The sequence below is a fragment of the Vidua macroura genome, chromosome 12, assembly GCF_024509145.1.
Source record: "Vidua macroura isolate BioBank_ID:100142 chromosome 12, ASM2450914v1, whole genome shotgun sequence".
NCBI lineage: Eukaryota > Metazoa > Chordata > Aves > Passeriformes > Viduidae > Vidua > Vidua macroura.
Window position 1 is genome coordinate 20,559,606 of NC_071582.1, and position 7,741 is coordinate 20,567,346.

Below are 7,741 nucleotides of genomic sequence, written 5' to 3' on the forward strand. Positions count from 1 at the left end.
TTATCCTGACAGCTTGGTGGTCATGGAGTCACCTGTGTCCCCCGTGTCCCTCTGGTTGCCCTCTGAGCTCAGGCTGCATCTTTATGGGAAGAAGGTGCCCAAGAAAGTGACAACAGCCAGGAGAAAGCAAGACGGAGACTTGGCAGCTGAAATTTTGATTCAGGTATTACTTTGCACAGCAGGGCAACTAAAAGCCATCAGATTTTTATCTCCTGGTGTTTTCCCCTGTAAGGAAAAAAGGCTTTTTTCTCCAGAGAGGATTCCCCAGCTCATTGAGAGAACAGGCACCAACTACAGGTACTACTGAGGAGAGCAGAGGGAGGAAATGTCCTCCCCTTGGAGCCTGGGGCTGAGTGTGGTTGGGTGCACTGCTTTCATCCAGAAAGTCAAATTCTCCCTTTGATCCTGGTGTCCAAAGTGTAGCAAAGGAACTAAAATCCCTCTGCAGCAGCTGAGCAACTTAAGTGGGTTAAAATCAGAAAGATTAGATTCCCTGGGAAGGTTTAATGGAAAAAGGTGTTTTGCCTTTCCTGTTAGTTTCATTTTGAAGTCCCTGTGAGGGTGCTGGGGTTAAACACGCTGTCAGTACCTTCATGAGCAGTCCCACATGCCTTCAGATCTTTCCTTAACTGGGCTTCCTGTGTTTGCAGGCTGTGAGCTGGTGACTGGTGCAGAGAATGACTCTGTGTTCCTTAAATTCTGAATTTCCCAAGGCTACAGCCCTGTGTTCACACACAGGATGCAATCTGTACCTTCTGGAGCCTGTGTGCAATAGCAAATAAAATCCCAAACCATTTGGAATAAGGGGAGCTACAACATTATATCCAAACCAGTTTGGTACTGGTACTGGTTTGCTTCTGTAGATCTACCAGACTAGGGGCTGAAATGAAAAATGCTGGCTAAACGGTGAAATATGTGTAATAAAATAACAATTAAAAACATCACAACTTTTTAAAGGCATGGCTGTGGAGGGCTGTGGAAGGGCCCTGTGCATGTACCTGGAGACAAGGAACATTCCAGCAGTGAAATACAGCTGCCCTGACATCCCTGACACAAGTCTCTCTCACCTCAGGGCAGTCAGGATTCCATCACAAATCCCACTGAGCCCATTTCAGCCTCCACAGGCTCCGTGCAGTGGAAGTGAAAAGGTCCTGTACAATGGATCCAGTGTTTCCAGAGGGATCTGGAAGCTGGAAGTTGATGTTCTTCAGTCCTAAGCTGTACTTCAGGGGTTGAGATACACTCAACTTCTTCCTGTAACAAATCAGATTTGTCATTACTTGAAAAAGTGCTGATAGAGACCTAGGGAGAAGTTAAACCCTCTACAAAACTTCATGAAATAATACCAATGGCAATGTTTAAAAAGTGAATTAGGCTGCAATATCCTTATTTCTTCCCTTATTTCAACTATTTCTCTGTGTGTGGCAGGTTTTGGCAATAAACCTGGATCTGGGAATTGAGGGTCTCTCAAAGACAGGACTTTTTACATTTCATTTTAGATGCTTCAATTTTGCAGAATTATTCAGATTTCTGTGGGGCTGATAATTAGTAGGTGTCCAGTTCAAAGTGGTTTCAAGTGGGATTTGTGATTGAAGAAAAAGTGAGTTAGGCAAAAAATGGATTTGTCAGCATTAAGTTTGTGTTCTGTTGCAGCTGAAGACAGGCTGCATAAAACTTGTCCTGTGGGTCAAAATAATGTGTGTGTGGAGAGAGGGAAGTGGAATCCCAGGGTTTGAATCCTCAGCATAAAGAAGGTTTGTTAAGTGCAGATCTTTTTTTGGACCTTTACACTGGGATCTAAATAGAAAGTGCCCAGCTAAGCTCAGTGAAGTCCTGCTGGGATAGGTCATTTTTGGAATAATTCAAACATGACTTGGGCCAGCTCTTTCTGTTCAGGAAGCTGCCCAGGTCCCTGGTTTAAACCAGACCCTTTTTAAAGGGATTTTCTGTGTAAAGAATTGCCACGTGCAACCTCGGCATGAAATCATTGCACAAATAGCTCCACTGTAGGGATATCCAGATTGAGCATACATCTATTCCCTCTGATTAATTTATTTTTGCATTCATGGACCCCTGGAATCTTGAGGGCGAACAGTTTCCTGTGGGGAGATGTTTATGCAAAGAGTGAGATGGGAAATGAGTGAAGGCTGATGTTTGTGTTGCCTCAGGGGCAGCTGCTCAGCTGGACTGACAGAGTTAACACTCATCACATCACCCCAGAGCCAGCACAAGCCTTCTGCCTCCTTAGACATTGGCCATTAATATTTTGACACATATTTTGGTTCTTTCATCTCAGAAAGCAATTACTGTGTCCAGTAAATCAAAACCACGACCGTGCGAGGCTTCACCCTGACGGGACCACCTTGCTAAAACCACACTTAATGTGATTCTAATTATGAAACATGTGTTGATGAGGAGCTGAGATTTCGGTGTCCTTTGTGAAATGTCATCCTTGTACCTCAGAGACTCTGAACACGTGTCCAGTGTGTCCATATGGGGTGTGAGGGAATCCCCTCCTGTTGGGAGAGGCACGAGGGGGAGCCGGCCAGCAGCAAGTGGCAGCACCACTGAACTGTGCCTGTGTCTGAGTGCTGCCAAGGCTTTGTTCCCTGCTTCCTCCTGAAAAACCATTCGTGAGGTTTAAATAGGACTTCTAAAGTGCAGCCTGAGCTGATCCAGCACAGTGAACCAATGGGAATCTGAGAGAAAGGAATACAGGAGTATTCTGTAAAACACTCCAAAACATCAACAATCATCTTCTTTTGAATCCCCAAATTTCTTACAGGAATCCATTTCACTTTTGGAATATTCTCTTTCTTAAAAAGATGCATTGCTTTGGAAAAATGCCCAGAGTGCAGTTTGTGGTGGTGTGTCCAGAAGATGTTCCCAAAAGCAAGCGAGGCTGCTGTTAGGTGTCACTTCATCCTGAAATAATTATCTGCTGTTGGCACAACAGAAATCCCATCCCACTCTCCTCATCTTCCAGGTGTTTGTTGCTGCTGTCTCCCTTGCTCCAGCATCAGGGCAATAACCTGGACCAGAAAACAGATCCAGCTAAGAACTAGCCAAACTATAAATAAATCAAATAAGTCCCCAGGTTGGCTTTAGGCCAGGCTGGATTGCCTCTGCAACTTGCAGCAGGACAGAACCTTTAAAATTTGCCCAAAAAGCTCCATGCTAAGGAATGGGAGGAAATTTCCCAGGTGGGAAATGCTAAGGAATCTCCAGGTGGGAGCCATGCTGAGGAATAAATCACTGGAAGTTTGACTCCTTTCCCAAAGGAGCTGCTCCCTGGCCAAAGTGAGTGGCCACAGCCACTCACCAGAGCGGCTCCTCCACGTGGGAGCTGCCCTGCATTGGCATTTTTTTCCATGGGCTCAGGCTGGGAGAGGCAGGTTCCTTCACATTCTCCTGGATGTGCATGAGAACAGCCTCCAGGAAGAGCTGGAGACTCCAGAGGCCTCACGTGGAGCAGCTCTGGTGTGGGAGCCCCGAGCGGCTGCTCCCGAGGCTCTGGCTCCTGTCCCAGCTCGCAGGAGTTTCAGTTCTTGGGATGCTCCTGTGCAGAGGCTGGAGGTGATTTATAGCTCCTGTGTTGGGAAACAGCACTTGTGTAAATGGGTTTTCCTAGATAACCAGGAAATTTTGGAGTCTTCTGGGACTCCTGGGTGAAAGACTTTAGATATTTATTTATTTTTCCATTTGAAGCAATGCTCCTCCTACTTGTATCCTAAATAGGACATATTTCTGTTTCAGAAGACTTTTTTTTTCATATATTCTGTATAAAAGAAACACAAGGGTGAATTTGATCCTCTATCTCCTCCCAGACACCCCTGGCCATCAGTACATCCATATTAATGGACTGGTTTGGAATTTAGAAGATAAATGACTGATTTTTTCAGTTCTGTTATGAGAGGGAGGTTCTGGCTCCTCCAAATCCAGCTGCTGACGTGGGGTAGGGATGGCTGGTAGTGAGACCCCGAGCAGAGCAGAGCTTTTCCTAAGCCCAGAGCCATTAGGCTGAGCCTGCTGGGTCCCTTCCAGCCAGCCTGCGTGATATTTCCTCTGGAGTTTCAATTGGATTAGATATTCATCTTCTCTTCCTGTCCCAAACTGTTGTTTAGTGCTGATGTGTCCTCTTAAGCCACTGCCAAGTTCCAGCACAGTGGTGGTGAAGCCAGTCCTAGTCTGTGCTGGGGTTTTTAAACTTTGGGAGAAGTTTAACCCTTCGTATCCATTGAAATCAGGGGGATGTTTGCACCTAAATCTCTTAATGGCTTTGAGAATTCCAGCACTGCAGCCACTGAAAGGCCAAGCTCAAGCCCAAGGCAGCTCCAGACCCTCTTCCCTCTGCAAGGTGCAGAGTGATTATTTAGAATCTCTTTGGGAATGTCTGCAATAATAAGGGTTAGTTTTTCTCTGGCAATTTAATTGGCAAAAACTCTTCATAAATGGCTATTGTTTTTCAAACGAGCAGATTCCTTGTGCTGTTGGGTTTTTAAATCCTTGGAGATACAATATTATACATACACCACACTTGGTTATCCACACAGACTTCGTTTATTTGTGTTTGCCTGCTTAGTGCAAACTCATTACTCTCCAGGAAAGTCCTTTGTTGACACAAAAAGGCACTGGGGAAATACAATTTTTTTTTTTTTTTTTTACAATAAAGTCTTGTATTCATATAAAATGTTTCTCATTGGCAAAACAAAATAAAGAATCCAGAAGCACTGGCATGCAGAAGTTCACAGCTTTTAATACAGTACATGTGTCATAGCACAGTGTGGCCACCTAATGAGGGGCCTACTACATTTTAAAAGTCTAATAACAGGATAGCTCAATGAGTTTGAAAAGCCTTAAAAACTCATCGTCTGAGAGCATGAGGATGAATAACTAATAAGCTGAAATGTATTTACCTTTAGAACAATATGTTTTGTTCCTCTAAATGCAAGCCTTTGATCCATTGAAAGGGCTCTGCTCATTTCTAAGGCAGGGAGTCAAACTGGAATTCAAACTTTAAACTTGGTTAAGGAACTGTATGTACAAGAGCACTTTGCAATTAAAAAAAAAAAGGCTGAAATGCAGTAACCTGCTGCATTCTTTGGGAAACGTAGCCCTAAGAGAGAGTTTAGATCCTGGGAGCTAACACACACAGTTTTCAGCGTGCATTACAGATCACAGAATGGTTCGAGTTGGAAGAGACCTTAAAGCTCCTCTCATTGGGCAGGGACACCTTCCACCATGCCAGCTTCCAACCTTGGGCACTGCCAGGGATGGGGAGGCCACAGCGAGGTGTCCCCGCTCAGCAGGGAGTGCTGGGGAGGATGTCAGGAGGATGCCCAAGGTCGCAGCCCCTGGCCGAGGCTGTGCCCTGCCGCAGGGCAGCGCTGGGGGATCCCTGTGCAGCACAGAGCACGCACTGTTCTGCAGCTCCGTGTGCTACTGGCTGCCACATTTACAGAGAAGCAACACCCTGCGTGCCAGAATGACATAAATCCCGCTGCTTTCCGATAGACTAAACCTCAGGCTGGGGAGGTGTGATTACCTCATGCTCACCTCTGCACCTGGGGAGCACTGGAGGCCAGCAGAGAGCCAGAGCCAGCAGAGCTGCTGCTCCTGGCTGCTCCGGGGTGTGCAGGGCAGAGTTCAGGGCGGGGGCACCAGCTCTGCTCTGGGTTTGTGCAGGTCAGGCTGCCCAGCACTGCCCAGAGCCTGCTCTGCCTGCCCCAAGGGACCAGGCTGTGCTGGGCAAAGGGAGAGTCCCTGCTGTGTGCCCGTGTCTGCAGGGCAAACCTCCAGCAGTGATCCAGCAGTGTGACTGCCGTGGGGTGTTGGTTTCCCCAGCTTTTACAGAGATGGGGGTAACTGAGATGTGTTTGAAAAGATTTTATTCTGTCAGCAGTCTCAATGAAGGATGAGACATAAGAGATGTAAAACTTCTCACTATTCCATCAAAAGCCAACCTATTTCTTGGTTATGATACTTTATAAATGTTTTGCAGCCTATTAGCTTTTGCCACACAATGCTGCTATTACTTCTAACACTAATCACAGTAAAATTTGTGCGAGCTTTCTGTCAAGTTCTGAGAATTCTTTACAAATCCATTTCTCACAGTGGGGGTGCCCAAGCTCTGTCACCTGCCCATGCAGAGTCCTGGTCACAGCAGGGACAAAACAGGAGCTTTTCTGTAGGGAAGGGCAGCAGGTGCTCAGAGACAATAACAACCAGATCAGGCCAGCTTTGTTAGTGACAGGAAGGGCCTTTTTGGCCCAAGCAGGGTTTTCACAGTCATTTTTTTGTTTGTGTTAAAATGGGTTGATTTTAAGTCAGAATAATCTTTCAAGAAAAACGAGAATGCATTTACCTTTCATTAAGTGGAAGTTCCTTTCTCACTGTACTAAGCAATGAAAGGCAAAGCCATGACTATTCTCCCTATGGAACAGAAAGCTGACCTGTGATAAGGACCCCTCTGCATTCTTATCTGCTCCAATTTTGCAAGGCATTTTGAGCTGAGTGATGTCAGAGGCAGCAGGAAACCAGGTCAGGCTATGGGACTTGCTGAATTTAGAGGAAGTGCTGCAGGGTCTTCTCTAAAAGCAGCAAAACACCCTGAGTGTCTCCCCAGAGCCCTAAATCCAGGTGGATTTCTGGTGTCTCCAGAGCCTTGCAGCTTTCCCAGCTGTTCCAGAGGTGACTGGAGGATGCCCAGTCCCTTCACTCTCATGACACCTGCTCTCTGATGCTGTCTGGGAGCTGGTTTTCCAAGGAAAAGTTGCTTTGTTTCTGTGTGTGTCTACAGACAGACACAGCTGAAGCTGTTCACCCAGAGGAATTTAACACTCCCCACCTTCTGTGATGCAGAGAAGCTGCCCTGACAAGGGAGATGCCATGAATATTTTGGCTTTGACAAGTTCTCACATCTTGCTAAACATCCCAGAATCCACACAGGACTGAGGCACCACCGGGACTCGACCACAGGCTGTGTCACAAACCAAACTCATCCAGGTTTCCCCAATTCCTGTGTTCCCAAATTACTGGGTTTATTTTCACCCATCTGCCTTCTTGGTCGGTGCTCCTCAAGAGTTTTGGGGCTCCCTCCTTCTCTCTGTTATTTTCCACTGTTCCTCAAGTCTTGCCTACCCTGCAAGCCAGAATATTTTTACATAATTGACTTAATTAGCCCAATCAAAGGAGCGATGGCGCAATGAACTGAATATTCAAGCTTTCTTCTAGAGGAATGAAGCTGTACATGTTCACTGGGGTTACAGCTCTCCTTTAATCCCCTGCCAAGCACTTGACTTGGTTTGTATCGTGACTTGATAAAGAAATGACATCATTAATACAATAATAACAAATCATTTCTATGTAAATCAGGGGACCTTCTACCTGGATCATTTTAATGATTGCCCTCCAGCTCACTTTTTCCTTCAAACAGCATCTTTGCATCCAGTAATAACTATTTGTTAATTTAACTCAGATTATCTTGGACTTGATGAAGGAAGCAAGTAGGGCAGAACCCTTCAGAAGCTTCAGAATCCAAAGAAATCAGGTGTTATATTGCCTTTTTTCAGGTTCTTGCAGTTTTGATTCAAGTTTTAATTTTGGGGTTTTTCCCTGTGCTTTTGAGATTTGGAATCCAAAGCATTCCTTTATCATTGTTACCATTCTGCAATACCCAGATTATTTTATGCTTTCTATAGGAAAGCAATGTTTCTCACAGTTCAAGTTGTCTCTTCAGTAA

General features: G+C 45.5%; 1 long non-coding RNA gene across 2 annotated transcripts in view; it reads left to right on the plus strand.

Moving 5' to 3' along the window:
* LOC128813230 (uncharacterized) overlaps window positions 1–158 on the plus strand; it is a 46,635-nt gene extending 46,477 nt beyond the window's left edge. For both annotated transcript variants that reach the window (XR_008438963.1, XR_008438964.1), the window contains one exon: window positions 13–158. This is a non-coding gene — a long non-coding RNA (uncharacterized LOC128813230). The remainder of the gene's footprint in view (window positions 1–12) is intronic.
* Window positions 159–7,741: the final 7,583 nt, after the last annotated feature.